Raw genomic sequence first — 17,029 nt, forward strand, 5'->3', positions numbered from 1 at the left:
AGTACCTCCCCACAAATTACTTATAATTGCACACATGAGAGTTGAAACTTCCTGGGAGAAAGGTGGCAGGTATGGGCTGGGAATATGGCCTAGTGGCAAGAGTGCTTGCCTCGCATACATGAAGCCCTGAGTTCGATTCCCCAGCACCACATATATAGAAAACGACTAGAAGTGGCGCTGTGGCTCAAGTGGCAGAGTGCTAGCCTTGAGCAAAAAGAAGCCAGGGACAGTGCTCAGGCCCTGAGTCCAAGCCCAGGACTGGCAAAAAAAAAAGAAAAAAAAAGAAAAGAAAGGTGGCAGGTATCACTCAAATTAAGTGATGAAACAATATTATCAATACTATGGCAGAATAAAATCATGTAGAGTGTGCCAGGATGCAATTAGTATATATATCATGACTGCCATACCATGCCTACCCAGATGGGTAACTTGACTGTCACCATGAGAGAGCAGACATACCTGTATTTGTTTACTATTGCTGTGTATAGAATTATCTAAAAAAATGGTGAACTGAAACAATTTAGTCTCTTCACAGTTCTGGGGAGTCAGGAATTTAGGAGTGGCTTGGATGAGGGGACTCTAGGTTGGTCTTTTCTCCAGGTTGCTGGAACATGTACTTCCAAGATAGGTTACTTTCCCAACTAGAAGGTACTGCTGGCTAATGATGGGGGCATTATTCAACTCCATGTGGGCTTCTCAGCAGGGCTGTTCTTAAAATACAATGACCAGCTTCTCCTAAGCTGTCTTGGTCTCTTGGATTTTGTAAAAGTAACTTAAAGAAACCCAGCGGTGGGGGTGGGGCATGTACAATTTTTAGGCTCAGTGTTTTATTTACATTTTTTTGGTGGCAGTCCTGGACTTAAATCCTTACACCCGGGAAGCAAAATTATCTTTTCCATGGCTTCTTGATGACGACATATGGAAACACAGGAGACTTTCACTGAGGCCAGAGTAGTTTCTGTTCCTTTTTCGTGGTAATAGGAAAAATATTTATGGAGTTCTAGAAATAGCCCTGTCTCAGAATGGGATAGGTCTGGACTCAGATTTGGGTCTTAGAATAAATTAATCCTACAATTTGGACTTTCCTGATGTCTTTTTTTCTTTTTCTTTCTTTCCTTTTTTTTTTTTTTGCTCTTCCTGGGGCTTGAACTCAGGGCCTGAGCACTGTCCCTGGCTTCTTTTTGCTCAAGTCTAGCACTCTACACTTGAGCCACAGTGCCACTTCTGCCTTTTTCTATATATGCGGTGCTGAGGAATTGAACCTAGGGCTTTATGTATACAAGGGAGGCACTCTACCACTAGGCCATATTCCCAGCCCCCCTTGTGATATCTTTATAGAGTAGAAAGAACAATGCCAACCTAAAAGGGCCACTGTTGGTATCACATACAATCAATAACATTCATATTGATTCTACACCAAAGTGCTATGTAGTATGTTAGTCACTAGGAAAAAAATGGTGGGCAGGGAAGACAGAATTCTTGTTCCCCAAGAGCTTATGTTCTATGGTGGGAAGGGAAGCATTACTCAAATAACCACACAATCTATATCCTTATAATATATCTATGTCTATATCTTTATAATATAAAGATCAACACCTTTATATCTTTATCTCTATCTTTATAATATGACTATATTATAAAATTACAGGTTGTGATAAGTCCAGAAATGGAGAGTAGAGGTACAGTGGTCTTTAAAATATGTTTTCAGAGTTGATGACACCATCCTTCTAAAAGGTAGAACCCAGGGGCTGGGGATATAGCCTAGTGGCAAGAGTGCCTGCCTCGGATACATGAGGCCCTAGGTTCGATTCCCCAGCACCACATATACAGAAAACGGCCAGAAGTGGCGCTGTGGCTCAAGTGGCAGAGTGCTAGCCTTGAGCAAAAAGAAGCCAGGGACAGTGCTCAGGCCCTGAGTCCAAGGCCCAGGACTGGCCAAAAAAAAAAAAAAAAGGTAGAACCCAAGTACCCTCTCATTGGAAGTACACTAATCTAAGTGATACAATTCCAACAAAAATGGCAGAAGTGAAGCTCTGTGGATAGTGACGCTAGTTAATTAAAAAGAATATGTAACTTTTCCTTCTTGTTTTCATCCTCTCTGTCTCCTCAAAACTTTGCTTTTGGGGCTGGGGATATGGCCTAGTGGCAAGAGTGCCTGCCTCATATACATGAGGCCCTGGGTTCGATTCCCCAGCACCACATATACAGAAAATGGCCAGAAGGGGCGCTGTGGCTCAAGAGGCAGAGTGCTAGCCTTGAGCAAAAAGAAGCCAGGGACAGTGCTCAGGCGCTGAGTCCAAGCCCCAGGACTGGCCCCCCCCCCAAAAAAAAAAAAAACCTTTGCTTTTTTTTTCTTGACCTGTATTTGGCAAGTATATGTGCGTGCATGAGTGTGAGTGTGTGTGTGTGTGAGAGAGAGAGCGAGTAAGAGAGAGAGACTTGAATTTTGGGCTTAGGCACTGTCCCTTTGCTCTTTTTTTTTTCCCCTCAAGGCTGCATTCTACCACTTGAGCCACAGCTCCACTTCTGGCTTTTTCCTGGTTAATGGTAGGTATGAGTTCCACAGGCATTCTTGACCAGGTTGGCTTTGAACCATGATCTGCAAATCTTAGCCTCCTGAGCAGCTGTAATTATAGACATGAGCCACCAGCGCCTGGCTCTCAAAGCATGACTCTGAAATACATCAGCAGGTTGGAGATGTGGCTCAATTGGCAGAGTGCTAGCCAAAGAGCAAAACTTCAGGTACCCAGTTGGAGTCCTGGTCTTGCAACAAGAAAAGAAAACAGAAGAGAAGAAAGATTACATCAGCATGTCCTGAGGCAGCCTAGGAAATAGGAAAAGGCCTAGGTAAGAGAGAAACCTCATCAGTAGTTAACACCAAATAGCCAGTAGAAACTCCAATCCCAGTAGGGGCTTCAGAGAACTGCATTCCTGGCTGACATCAGTCTATAGTCTCATGACCTCCAGCCAGCATCACCCAGAAAAGCACTTTCCAAATACCTCAGATGCTGTAAGAGATAATAAATGATGATTAGGTTTTAGAGAGATTTTGTTATTGTGGTCTTAGGTAACCAACTTAGTAGGACACTAGGAGATAAAAGTCTAGGAGATTAGGAAAGACTTGCCTGATAAAGTAACATTTGAATGAATAGCAGGAGGAGAGGAATTAGTGAAATAAAGAAGAGAAAAAGTATTCCAAGAAGTTGGACTAAGGGGCCCTTTGGGCAAATGATCAATTGAGGAATTAGAGTTTACTTAGTGTGGGAGGAACATACCACAGGGAAGGAGGGGTGCATGATGCCTAATAACAGGTGGTTGGGGAAGGGTTAAATCATTTAGTACCTTAGAAAGACTTTTGTCCTAAATATGACAGGATGCTTTTGAAGAATATTAATCAGATAGGAATGAATCAAGATTGATAATGTAGCTTTCTAATTTGTTCCTCCAGAGATGGGAAGTACCTTAGGAAGGCTGTGTTGATTGTGGAAGATGGCCATTGTAGACAGGTTGTAATGCCCTTTAGAGATACCCATATGGTGGTGGCAAGCAAGAGATTTGACAGATAGATCTGGAACTAAGCGAAGGAATGACATGTGTGTGTTTGGGTGACAGCAGTAAATGAATAACGACTGAAACCAACAGAGTAAGTTAGCTTAGCTGGAGGCATGGTATAAAGTGAGAATAGAAAAGCCCATGATATCCAAATATAAAATTAAATGGCAAGCTAAGGGAGAATCAGCAAAGGAAAATGAGGTAGAGAAGAGAGAAAGGTAGAAAGAAAATGAGGAAATGGTCTCAGGGAGGAGCCAGTCAATACTAGCAAACAATCCAGGTAAGATGAGGTGGTAAAAGTCCTATTGACCCAATGCTGATTTGAGGGCTAGAAGGACAATGACCTGGATAGAGCAAATGATGAGGGTGGAATCTCAATTGGGGAGAGTTGAAGAATAAATAGGAAGTGAAGACATGGAGGAAAAGAGACCAATTCCTTTCAGCAACTAGCGTGAAAAGAAGGAAAGATTTGTGCATATTTAAATGCTAATGGAAGAGATCACATGTAAGTGAAATTGAAGATGTAGAAGAGGAAAAAACAAAACAAAACAGAGACAAAAGCTTGGGTGTCAGTAGATCATGCCTATTAACCCTAGCTGCTCAGTAGGCTGAGATCTGAGAAGTGCCATTGGAAGCCAGCCCAAGCAGATGACAAATCTGTGAGTCTTATCTCTAATTAATCAGCAAAGAGTGGGAAGTGGAGGTGTGGCTCAAGTGGTAGAGTGTCAGCCTTGAGTGAAAAAGCTGAGTGAGAAGGTGAGATCAGGAGTTTAAGACTCAGTGCTGGCAAGATAAGAAATGTACTCACTGTCTTACGTATGAAACTATAACCTCTCTGTACATCAGTCTGACAATAAAGAAATGAAAAACAAAAGAAGTACGCACTGCTTTACGTATGAAACTGTAACCCCTCTGTATATCACTTTGACAATAAATATAAATTTTTAAAAAGCAGAAATGATTTTAACAAATGTGATGGAATGTAATCGTGTGAAGATTCCCAGCTCATGGGAACAATTTACATCTTGGCATGCATTTTAAAGTTAAAAAAATTAAAAATAAAAATGAAATTTGATATACCTTAAGGAATCATTATAGTGAATGCCCATGTAACTGGACAAAATATGCATGCAACTAGACAAAAGTAGATCATTGCCAACATACCAGACTCCCTTCTCTCCTCTTTTCTTCATTAGGATAACCTTGCCCCTAAAAGTACTGGTAATTACTGCCTATTCTACCATTTTTGACTTTTAGTTTTAATACTAAAATACATATCTCTAAACAATGCTGCTAAATTTTACTTGTTTTCAAGCTTCACATGAACATAATCTATGTAGATATTAGGATTCACACATATTGTAGGTAGCTGTTGTTAGTTTTGTCCTGGTGCAGTAGTCCATGGAAGGATTACATCACAATTTATGATTAGTGAACACTTGTCTGTTTTTTGTTTGGGGTCATTACAAAATGTCCAATGAATGGTATTGTATGTGTGTCTTGATGCACATGTGCCTAATTGTACTGTATTCCTAAATGGAACATCTGGGTCACAGAATAGTCAAATTCATTAGAGGATACCAAACTTCAACATTCTTTTTTTTTTTGGCCAGTCCTGGGCCTTGGACTCAGGGCCTGAGCACTGTCCCTGGCTTCCTTTTCGCTCAAGGCTAGCACTCTGCCATTTGAGCCACAGCGCCACTTCTGGCCGTTTTCTGTATATGTGGTGCTGGGGAATCGAACCCAGGGCCTCATGTATACGAGGCAAGCTCTCTTGCCACTAGGCCATATCCCCAGCCCCTCAACATTCTTATAGAAGCTCATACTGCTGTAAGTTGAGGTACTTGCTTAAAAAGGTAGCAAAATGTGTCATTGTTGTTTATACTTTTAGAGTTGGTAATACCAGTTCTTTTGTAGCTCAGAAAGACAGCTTTTTCTTTCTCAGAGCTATTTGTTTCTCTTATGTGTTTCAAGTTAGCTTCTTTTGTGGTAAGGCCTGCAGAGAACAAGCTCTCTTGTACCAGTAGATACAGAAGACAGTTACATTTCGAAGGACTGCTGCCAATGGTTGATGTTTGCCATCAGAGAAAAAGACTGCTAGGAGTGTGAAGTCTGGAGTTACACTGCCTGGGTTTGAATCCTTGCTTTGCACTTACTTTCTAGTTAGATGACTCCTGACCAAGTTATTTCACTTCTGTGGTCCTTAGCTGGCTTATCTATAAAATGAGAATAATAATAATGCTACCTGGTTTTGGAGATCAAATGAAGCAATATAAGGAAAGTACATAGAGCAGTGTGTAGCATTCTAGTGTGGTGATTTATATTTGTTTCAGAGGTTATAAACATAGGTCATGAATATGAATCAGAGGAATCTGAGTCTTGGCTGAATTCTCTCCTATGACTAAGTGATATAACCTCCTGCATCTCAGTTCTGAAAATGGGATAAAAAACTGCTATGGTAATTGTAACCCCTCTGTATGTCATCTTTATAATAACAATTAAAAAACAAACAACTGTTATGAGCCAGGTGCTGGTGGCTCAGGCCTGTAACCCTAGCTATTTAGGAGACTGAGATCTGAGGATCACGGTTCGAAGCCAGCCTGAGCATACAAATGTGAGACACACTTAACTGCAATTAACTACCAAAAAGCCTAAGTGGAGCTGTGGCTCAAGTAGTAGAACACTAGCCTTGAGTAAAGGAGCTCAGGGAAAGCACCCAGGCCCTGAGTTCAAGCCCCAGAAACTGCACAAAAAAAAAAAAAAAAAGAAAACAAAAAGAAGACCACACACTAATGGCTCAGGCCTATAATGCTACCTACTCAGAAGACTGAGCTTGAGGATCCAGGTTCAAAGCCAATCTAGGTAGAAAAGTCTGTGAGCGTCATCTCCAATTAAGGACCGAAAAGCCAGAAGTAGAACTATGGCTCAAGTTATAGAGTACTGGTATTGAGCAAAAAAGGCTCAGGCACAGTGCTTTGAGTTCAAGCTCCAGGACTGGCACAAACGAAACAAACAAAACAACAAAAAAGCCTGCTATGGATTTAATACATGGTGGCTACTGTATCGTATTTTAACTTTTGTTGTTGTTGGTTGTAGAGCTTGAACTCAGGGCCTTGAGCCTCTTTGTGTTCTAGCATTCTACCATTTGAGCCACAGTACCACCTCTGGTTTTTGAGTGGCTAATTGGAGATAAAAGTCTCATGGCAACTTTTCTGCCTTGGCTGGCTTTGAACCACAATGATCAGATCTTAGCCTCCTGAGTAGCTAGGATTACAAGTGTGAGCTACTGAAGCCTGCTCTTATTTTGCTTTTTGTTCTAGTACTGGGGCTTGAACTCAGGGCCTTGGTGCTATTACTTAGCTTTTTTGCTCAAGGCTGGTGCTTTAAATACCACTTGAGCCACCACTCTACTCTGGCCTTTTTTGCTGATTAATTGGAGATAAGAGGCTCACAGGGGCTGGGAATGTGGCTTAGTGGTAGAGTGCTTGGCTAGCATGCATGAAGCCCTGATTTCCATTCCTCAGTGCCATAAAAACAGAAAAAGCCAGAAGTAGCATTGTAGCTCAAGTGGTAGACTGCTAGCCTTGAGCAAAAGAAGCTTAGGGACAGTGCCCAGGTTCCTGAGTTCAAGCCCCAGGACTGGGAAAAAAAAAAAAAAAAAAAAGAGTCTCACAGGCTTTCCTTCCTGGACTGGTTCTGAGCTTTGATCTTTAGATCCCAGCCTCCTATGTAGCTATAGTAATAGGCCTGTCTATTTCTGTTATTTAAGAAAGCAGCAGCTTCTTTTCCTGTCCTCAGTTGCTGGAGTTGAGCAGCTCAAAGACCCTAAACTGTAGGTCCTATGCATTAACTAATTGGGAGCTGAGAGTGAACTGTATCACTAGGGTAGAGGCAAAACAATGTCGCTTTCCATTTATGTGCTGGTCCTAGTTAGGATACCTTTAGCTGAATGACACCCAGCTATTTTCTAGGAGCTCATATAGGGGAACATCATCAATAACATGATACTGGTTAGAGACTGACTATATAGCACACATCTGTAGAAGGAGCATCAAAATCCTAGGAAAGCAAGTATCCTGCTGAACACACTTTCCTGAGGAAAAGCATTTAGGAGAAAGGTTTTAAAGAGTCAGAAAATTTGTAGGTATGGTGTACACAACTGTAATCTGTTATGTGGAAGGCAGAGGTAGGAAGATGAACCTGAGACCCCTTAAGCAACAGCAAAAGACACTGTCCCGAAACAAACTAAAGCAAGAGAAACATGCAGAGGGTCTGGTTCAATGGGCAGAGAGCAAGTTCTCTCTGGAAGCCCAGAGTTTAAACTCTAGTACCAAGGAAAAAAAAACCCAAAAAGCAAAACCAAAAAGCCCTGTAAATGTGAGAAGTTGGAGAAAAATCTTGTTTTTTTTCGAGTCCTGGACCTTGGACTCAGGGCCTGAGCACTGTCCCTGGCTTCTTTTTGCTCAAGGCTAGCACTCGGTGACTTGAGCCACAGCGCCACTTCTGGCTTTTTCTATATATGTGGTGCTGAGGAATCGAACCCAGGGCTTCATGTATACAAGACGAGCACTTTACCACTAGGCCATATTCCCAGCCCCCAGTTGGAGAAAATTCTTGTCCAGAAGTTATAACATTCCATGAAGAGTTCTGAATTCCAGGCCAAGGAATATTCCTTAATTTAGCAAAGAAGAATGAGGAGATATTGTATTGCTAGGTAGAACTAGAGTCTGAAGCCACAGTCCAGGCAAATACTGGCTGAGAAATCTTATTGGCTAGCTGGAACTGCCTTCAGACCTCTGATGCTTTTAGGAGGTGATACTGATATTTGAAATTACTACAGTTTTAATGTCCAACTAATTTTATATTTTTGAATGTATTTCCAAAACAATTGTAAAGTGGCTGGGGCTATTACTATGAACCTCTGTCATTTATTATTCTTTATTATATCTATACACTATATATTTTATATAGTATGTAAATATATTATTTGTGTTATTTATTATCACTTACTATTGTCTATGAACGAGAGATAAAATGCACTTGTGCTTGACTTCTACACAGGTGAGACCATTGTGTAGAACTAAACAGAAATACACACAAGTACAGCAGACTGGAAGAATCTGAGTAAGATGGGTGTGTGTGTCTTACCAATGTCAATATCCAGATTGTGATGTGATTTGGGAAGACACGGAGTGAGGGAGAGACCTGGGCAAAGTGAACAAAGGATTGCTCTATACTCCTTTCAAACGACGTGTGGCTCTTGAAATCATCTCGACCTAAATCTGAATTTAAAAAGTGCATTAGTAAAAGTTCTTGTTTTATTAGCTTTCCTGCGTTGTCCATAACTTTGGGATTTCTTGGACAAAAAACAAGCGCCATTGTCTCTCTCTCCTTGGCCCCCTCCAGCGCAGTGAGTCCAAAAGAACGAAGTCCATTGTGCAGACGTCGCGGCCACTGGCACCGACACCGCAGATTACGATTATCCGAAACTTGAGGTAGTTCTGTCCACAGCAGCTCAACGTTGCGGGTCGCAGGTTGACCGAAGCAGCACTGTCACTCCAAATGCAGGGTTGGGATGATTCTTTTATTACTGGGACGGGCTTCGCGCACAAAGAGGGACGGCTGAACTTGCCGGATGCGAGGTTTTACAGCAGAGGAAGTTTTCACTCAGCCCATTACTTCTGAAAAGTACCATCCGCCGGGAAGAGCGAACTTAATTTCTGCACTGACTGGAAGATCATGCCGGCAGGAGGAGAGTTACCGACCCGAACGATCCTTCTCTGCCGCGCTAAAGTTTTCCCTTCTCGGCCGCAGCGCAGACTTGGGGTTGCGCGAGAACTTTTTCCTAAAGTGAAAGGACGAAGGGAAGACATGGCAGGCTGGGTCTGCGGCCCCGGAGAGGCGTCCGTCGCGCTCCGGAACCTCCCGACTTTTCAGAAGAGAAACTTCTCTTCCTCACACCCGCAGACTCCAGAGTCGGGAAGCGTTCCGCGGGCCGAGTTTTTGCTCCAGGGTGAGGGAAACCGAGGCACAGCAGGCCCGCAGTGCTCCGCTCGGGCCTTGGCGCCGGCTCCCCGGAGCTTTGCGTGCGGCGGGCTGGCACCTCCGAGCCCCTCCTGTAATCGCTTGCCCCGCCCCAGCCCCGGACAAAGCACAGACCCCGCGACTGGGGGTGGGGGGGGGGGGAAAGAAGGGAAACAGCTCCCGCGCGCGCCCCGCTCCCCCGTGGACGCGAGACTCCGCCCTCCCACCCCTCCCACCCTTCCACCCGCGCCCCAACGGCGAAGCTGCCCGGCCGGGCCCGCCCCGAATCCCCATGACGTCACCGGCGGAGGTAGGCCACGCCCCCGGCCCCGGGCGGCAGGCCGCATGACGTCACCGAGGCCCCACCCCTCCGGAGCGAGTTCGGTCCTGGCGTTCATTTCATTCCTGTCCTCATTCCGAACATTCTTAGCATCGCTCGCGCCGCGCCGCGCCGCCCGAGCCGAGCCGAGCCTCTGCAGCCGCCGCCGCGGCCCCGCCGCCCGCCGCGGGCGCCCACCAAGCACTTTGCAGACTCGCTTCCACCCTGCGGGCCAGTCCGCGCGGCGGGGCCCGGGCCCGGGGCGGCCGCGTCAGGGGACAGGCCATGCAGTGACGCCCCCCCACACCCCACCCCGTCCACCTTTGCCCCGAGCGCGGGCAGCAACCTAGCGCGCCCAGCGGACCCCAGGGCAGGAGCGGTGCTAGGCAGAAGTGGGGCGGCCCAGCCCGGGGACCGGGAGCCGGGCACCGAGAGAGGGCGGGGGGAAGCGGCCCCGAAGTTTGCCTCAGACTTGCCGGGCGCTGCGGCGGCTCCTGTGGCCGAGGTAAGTTGGCGCGCTGGGCGGATGCTGGGTGCGGTGGGCGCGCGGGGCGGCGGGCGGCCGGGGACCGGCGGTGCGTCCTGCGCGGGCCGCTCTTTTCTCTGTGGACTGTGCTTTGTGTGCGGCGGGCGGGCTCCGGAGGGCCGCCGCCGACTCCCCCTCAGCGCCTCCCCGCGCCCCTCCTAGGTGAGCGGCCCGGCGCCTCCTCACGAGTTGCCGGAACGCCAAGTTGGGCCGCGCGCCGGAGCCCGCGCGGCAACAGGCGGCTCCCGGCGGCGGCCCTGGAAGGCGCCCGGCTCGCGGCGCCGCGCCCCCCGCGCGCCCCTCTCCCGCCACCGGCACGCGCACCCCCCCACACCTCCGGTACCCACCCCCCCCCCACCCTACGGCGCTTTTCACCGTGTTCCTGGGGGAAGCCAGAAGTTGGGCGCGAGCGCGGGCGGGGAGAGCGGCCGCCGCCGCCGCCGCCGCGGAGCTGGGACCCGACCCGCTCCCCTCCCCCTGCCTCGCGCCATCCGGGCCGCCCCCCCTTCCCTTCCCCAGAGCCGCGACCCCCCCAGGACCCCCTGGGGTCCGCGCCGACGTGTGCTGCGGACCGGGGTCGCGCTCCTTTTCCCCCCCGAAGATGGAAGAGGGCACGGCCGTCTTTGCCGCTTCTCCAGGACTCTGGCTGTTGCTGCTGCCGCCGCCGCCGCCGGTTCATTGCACATTCAAGTGGAAAATTTTCAGGAGTCAGCAGAAACATTGTGTCCAAAAAAGACTGAGTCGCAATTACCACCAAAACCAGGAGGAGACTCTCCCTGGAAAACTTCCCTTCGGTAGGAAATACTGGGGGATTTGTTTGTTTATTTGGAAGAGAAAATGATCCCCAGGAGGAAAGAAAATCTGGGTACACTTTAAGTCTTTGTTCGTACCAGCAACACTTGTTTTCAAAAGTCCAGAGGCCCGTTTTAAAGAAAGTACAACTTCCACGAGTTTTTTTTTAAGCGTATTAAAAAAAAAACAACACTTTTTAAAGCAACTGAACACATTAAATAAGGGCCCAGACCTCATTTACCTTCTGCTGAAAATAAAAGATAAAACGTGTCCCCTCCATTTTAAAAATGATCTTTCTTTTAAAAAGATTTATTTAAAGTTGAATGGTGTCACTATATAAAAATATTTATGAAACAATGAAATACCAGCCACCAGCGTTTCTCTGGAGACTTGTTAACTTCTTAGAAGCAAGTGGCTGCCTGTGATTTGCAGAAATGAAAATTGACCTCAGTGAGCACTGGAAACTTAAAGACAGAAGATATTCCAGGAATTGAGAACGTAAGAAGGCCGGGTTTAAAAATTGCGTTGGAAGGAGCCCAGGTCCTAGGACATAAAGGTCTATGAAGCCTATCAGATTTCAAAATAGTGGAAAAAATATTCAAAATGCTACAGATATTGTAAAGGACAACCACATGTTTTGTTGTGTTTTTTTTTTCCCCCCTCCCCACGGATGCCTGGATTGTTTTTGGAAGTTTAGGGGATCTGTTTGCTTAGAATGTGCTGGGTGCCTGGCAGGTGGTTACCGGGGCGGACAAATCCCATGACCCACCGGGAGCTGGGAGTCTGCAGTGAAACTGCTGGGTCTCTTTGGCTCCCGGGGCTTCTCTGGCCTGGATCTCTGGGGGCAGGAGTTGGGAAACAGTCTCCAGTTTTTGCGGGGTGCTTTAGCTTCTCACTGTTGGGTTTGTCCCTTTTTGTAAATAGCAAGATCTGCAAGATTTTTTGGGCCCAAGTACATTTGAATGCTTACAAGGGCCAGACTATAGATCAACTTTGTTAAGAATCTTTTCTCTGTAGAAGGAAATAGTAGAACTAATTACTGAGTGACTAGAAAGACCTACATTCAGTTGAACTTTTGTCAACATAGGCTTTATATTGTTGATTATTTTATGGGGAAAGGCAGGCTTTTTTTTTCTTTCTAATCTCACTATTTCCATAAATGGGCACAGATATTTTTGTTTAGTATTTCTTTGTATGTGCAACTCTGCGTTGAACTCTCAGGTTTCAGGTTTTCAACAGAGTTTACAATTGTTTTATTTGTTGTTGGTATAAAAAATGAACTGATAAGCTGTATCCATTACTGGGTTTTACTGATGTGGCAAGCAGACCATTTTATTTTTACTTTAATGGTAAGTATTGTTTGATCTGCAGTTTTAGAGAAATGTTAGAATGCCTTTTTTTTCTGTAAGAGGACAACAAAGTTTGGAACAAAACCAGTTTGACACTTTGCTTTCACAAAAGAGTAGAAAAACAAAATTATAGGAAATATTCTTTGTGTAAATTTCTCCTCTGTGTGAGCCTTTATAAAACAGGAAGGAATATGCCTGTGGTTTTTGTTGTTGTTGTTTTTTTTTAACTTTTCCCAAAACAAAAACCAACTCATTAGGATATCTGATTAACAAAATTTTAATTCAGAAATCAAGAATAGCCTGGCTTAGTTTGAGTTTGATTGGAGTGATTCTGAGAAGCTCTTCCTTGCTGTGTGATACAGTGTGTGTCCTGGCACCAGTGGGTCCCCACCCTTAGCAAACTAATGACACAAGAGGGTGGGCTTGGGAGGCCTTTGGAGGAGGGGAAGCTTCCTCCTCTCTCCCTGTTTCCTCTCATTAGCTATGTACAGTAGGACATATATATTCGTGTACTTAGTTTGGAGAACTGGTGTCTCCTTTTATTTAGGAAGAGGACAATACACCATAAGGAAAATAATGTTCTAGTTTTTTTTTCCTGCTTAACTTCCAGCAGTTTATAAACAGTTTTGGGTTTTATTGGTTCTGAAAATACACAGCAGCAAGTACAGAAGGGGGAAAACTTGGGAGGAATATACTTGTATTTTGTTGTTACCACCAGTGTCTAAGACCTTAGTTGGCATAATTTCAGTGGGAAAAAGTGTAACAGAGATGGTTCAGAGAATATAGATCCCAAATGTTAAAGATTGGCATTTGAAGAAAAGCCATTAGCAATGTTAGAAGGTTGCTTGCTTCTCTTATACATGGTGGTTGTACAAGTGCCTGTGCATCTGTGGGATTACTTGCCTCTCTAATCTCATGTGTTATTATGTGTTAATTGTGAGTGCAATTATACTGCTTGCCAATGAAAATTGTCATGTCTTATCACTCAGAAGGTCAACACAAATAACTGTATATGACCTGGTGCACTTAAAAATGACCATATTCATGCATAGATAGTAGATCCCTAACACCTAAGCTTTCACTTTTGCCCCTTTGTTTTTGTTCTCAACAAAAGAGATTGTGAAAGAAGTGTGTATAATGTATATGTGCATGTGTTATCTATCTATCTATCTATCTATCTATCTATCTATCTATCTATCTATCTATATCTATCTAGTTTCTTAGTGACAGCTGTGTTGAATCTGTAAAACTTTGAGGGTTTGTTTTTCCCAAAGGTTTAAGAATACTGGCCTCAAGTGTCCAGCTTATCTCTCAAACTACAAGAAAAGCAGCCATCCTTCTGTTAATCAATGTGGGCATTACAGCTTTCCCTTTGAAATTCAGTGACAGGAACTGTGGACTGCTAAATGTCCTACTTCTGAACACAATAAGAAAAATATATTGTATCCCCCTTTTACAAACTTAGGCTGTGCCCTTGGTTGGGGGCTGAAGGCTGGTGGGTCTAATCCTTTATTATTTTTTTTTTCTTATTTTATCTGCAGAATGTTCAGATCACCAGATCCTATTTAATTTAGCTCCTAAATTGTGTGTGACAATACCAATAATGTATTTTATTCGTTCATATCTATTAAGGTGATAAAAATCTAGCAATTCTGATTGATGCTGGCACTTAATATTTGGGGGTTGGGCTTTGGGGCAGGTAACCTAATTTAAACGGTGTTGTAATGTAATTATGATATATCTGCAATAGGAGTGTCTGGGCCTTCTCTCTTATCTGGAATAGAATGTGTAATAGATATTTGGGTCTAAAATTTGGAGTGGTTTAGGATGGATTTTTATTTTGTGTTTTGAAGCAGTGAACTATTGAGAGTCCCTCAATCTGTAAGATAACCTCTGTAAGCTTCCCTGACTTTTTACACTTGAATTTGGGGTTGAAATTCATCAATTTCTTAAGAGATGTTCACAGTAGTGTAGAGTCATTGAATTTTGAAATAGTTATATTTATTTTAGTTAAAGCAAAGGGATACCCTTGTTGAGGGGATAGTAGTGTCAGGTCACTGTTTTCTATGGGTTAGATTTCTCTCAGTTCTGAACTTCTCCTTTTGTTCATGGGCTTTTGCATAGTTGGGAGGAGTCTTTAAAAAATGGTTTCCGTAGTCTGGTAGTCCTGGCTAACCAAAATGTACCAGTGTCTCCCCTGTTTGGGTAATGGAGGGTGGGGTCCTCCCAGTAGGTTGTCATTTTTCTATTTTTTTGTGGCAGGTCACCCCCGCCCCCCTTAAAACCAGTATTTACTATTTTGATGCAGTGCTTTCTGCCCGTTTTTTAGTTTTTGAGGCTCAGTCACAGAATTTCATTAGCATTTCTATTTGGAAAGGGCAGGGCCCTGGAAGATGAGTTTAAAAGTAAAAGTTTACTTACTGATGAACAGGTTAAGTGTCCTTCATTTCCAGTAGGAAATTCTGGTTACTTTTAGGGAATCTGGCAGCTTTAGATGTATGTTTAAAGTAGCAGCAATCCTACAGAGACGAGTACCCAACAATTCTGAGTACTGTTTTTACTGATACATAAACTGAAAAAAACTGCTGCTAATGGTGGGAAATGTTAATTACGTGAGAACATATTGAACTTATATTCTCTGGCATGAACTTAAAAAATGCATCCACTGTGCTGCTTTTTTTTTTTTTTATATAGGCACAGCTTTCTAATTATCATAATTCAGTTCAGCTCTGCTTTTGGATAGAGTTCAAGTGCAATCTCAATTTAACTTGAAAGGGAATTTCCCCCCCCCCCCCCCCGAAAAACAACAAACCTGAGAATGTTTAAGAAAATTGGAAAAGTTCATCCAAGAACGTTTGTTGCTTAGGTGTGGGTAAATTGGGAAAATGAAACGTGTGTCTTTCTGTAATAGTTCTTTAGATGTGACTATTAATGAAGACACTGTGTTCTCTACTGCTCTGCTCAGTACCAAACCTGTATCTTGTGCTTTTTTTTTTTTTTGTATAACCTGATGCTGCAGCTGGAGAATCCTTTGAAAACTAGTGTCTTTTCTTTAATAGACAGTCAAGTAAGTGAATATTGTGTTATCATCTATGAAGAGAAGAACGTCTTTATGAGAAAGAAATGAAGGATTCTTTAAAAAATAAAAAAATCTTTAAGTAGTTGTACAAAGTGTTTTTATAGTTCAACAAATCAGTTTATGTACAGTGCATCTTGGTCAATGTCACCCCTTCCATTGTTCTCCCAAGAAATGAAGTCTTAACGAATCCATTTAGCAAACATTGTCACTTTTTCACACCAGCCCAGCCTTTAGAAGGTGAAGCTTTCTGTTTTTCTTTCCACTGTGGTTTGATGGCTTTTGGTAAAGGTGATCTTCTTTGATAGCATTTCTTCAAGTGCCCCATATTTCATAATTTTTCTAAGACCATAATATCAAAGAAAAAAAGAGTTAATGAAGATAAGTGCCAGATCCTCTGGGAATCAGTTGTATTCCTAAGAAAGAACTACGCACAGGGACCCTTCGACTTTCGTTCAGTGTGACTCCTACTGCTGAAATGGGAAGAGAACCCACAGAAACCCAGTGACTTCATTTGCGCTGGCACTTAAGAATCGAATTCACTTCCATGGTGGTGAAATAAAAGGAGCCAAGTGTTTTAAATAGCCACTCCCCGAGGCCCGCCTGCCCGGGTGTTTTGAGAAAAGCTCATTGTCTGCTTGCTGCTCTCGCTGGGAGCCTGCATGGCCCACCCTCCCCCACCAAGCAGCTCCATTTCTGAAGTTGACATCTGGTTTTCTCTCTGTTCACCTGATCTCTCCGCACACACGTGCACACATGCAGGGTGTATGCATGCATTCTGCAGGTAAAAGGGCTTTTTTGATACTAAATATGTGTTTGTGTGGTTGTGTGTTTCCCTCCTGAGATAGGGGGAAAGCACAAACCTAATGGCACAGAATAAAATGTAAACAGCAGTCTTGCATGCCGCCGCTGCTGGGTTTCTGTCCGCTGGTGCTTTCTGGGTAGGCGTGCCTATTGTGGCAGCAACAGGCTGCAGAAGTTGGGGCACCATATGGCGGATGTGGGCCTCAGATAAGCCGTCTGGTAATTTAGCTTTATCAATAGCATTTTGATATGCTTTGTTTTCAGATCACCCATCACTGGGGCTGGGGTGTATGTTAGGGGCTAGCTGATTTCTCAAACCTTTGTGAGTGGGTGCTTCCTTTGGAGGAATCTCTTTTGATCCTTCCTCCCTCAGTCTTTTTAAAGCCTTTGGGAGACAATGGTGATTAACCTCAGGAAGAACTCCATCAGCTGAAGGGATGTCAGCCTATCCTGAAATCCTCCTCAGGTACTGGTGTTGACATAAGAATGGAGAGCAGAAAACATGCTTTATGGTGGCAAAGGCAAGAAATCCTCCATATCCAAAGTTTGTTTTTGTTTTAAGCACTGAAGAGAAAAGGGCACTGTTG

The 17,029-nt window shown here is 44.2% G+C and overlaps 1 protein-coding gene across 4 annotated transcripts in view; it reads left to right on the top strand.

The window, feature by feature from the left end:
* Nucleotides 1-9,940: 9,940 nt before the first annotated feature.
* Nucleotides 9,941-17,029, top strand: part of Tead1 (TEA domain transcription factor 1) — a 254,498-nt gene continuing 247,409 nt past the window's right edge. The window contains exon 1 of one of the 4 annotated variants that reach the window (XM_048361600.1): nt 9,941-10,400. The gene's annotated coding sequence lies outside the window, so the exon portion shown is untranslated. Of the gene's footprint in view, nt 10,401-11,085; nt 11,216-17,029 lie in introns of those variants that run through there. The other 3 variants (XM_048361603.1, XM_048361606.1, XM_048361599.1) reach the window with 3 other exon arrangements.

The sequence above is a fragment of the Perognathus longimembris genome, chromosome 13 (genome assembly GCF_023159225.1).
Source record: "Perognathus longimembris pacificus isolate PPM17 chromosome 13, ASM2315922v1, whole genome shotgun sequence".
Taxonomy (NCBI): Eukaryota; Metazoa; Chordata; class Mammalia; order Rodentia; family Heteromyidae; genus Perognathus; species Perognathus longimembris.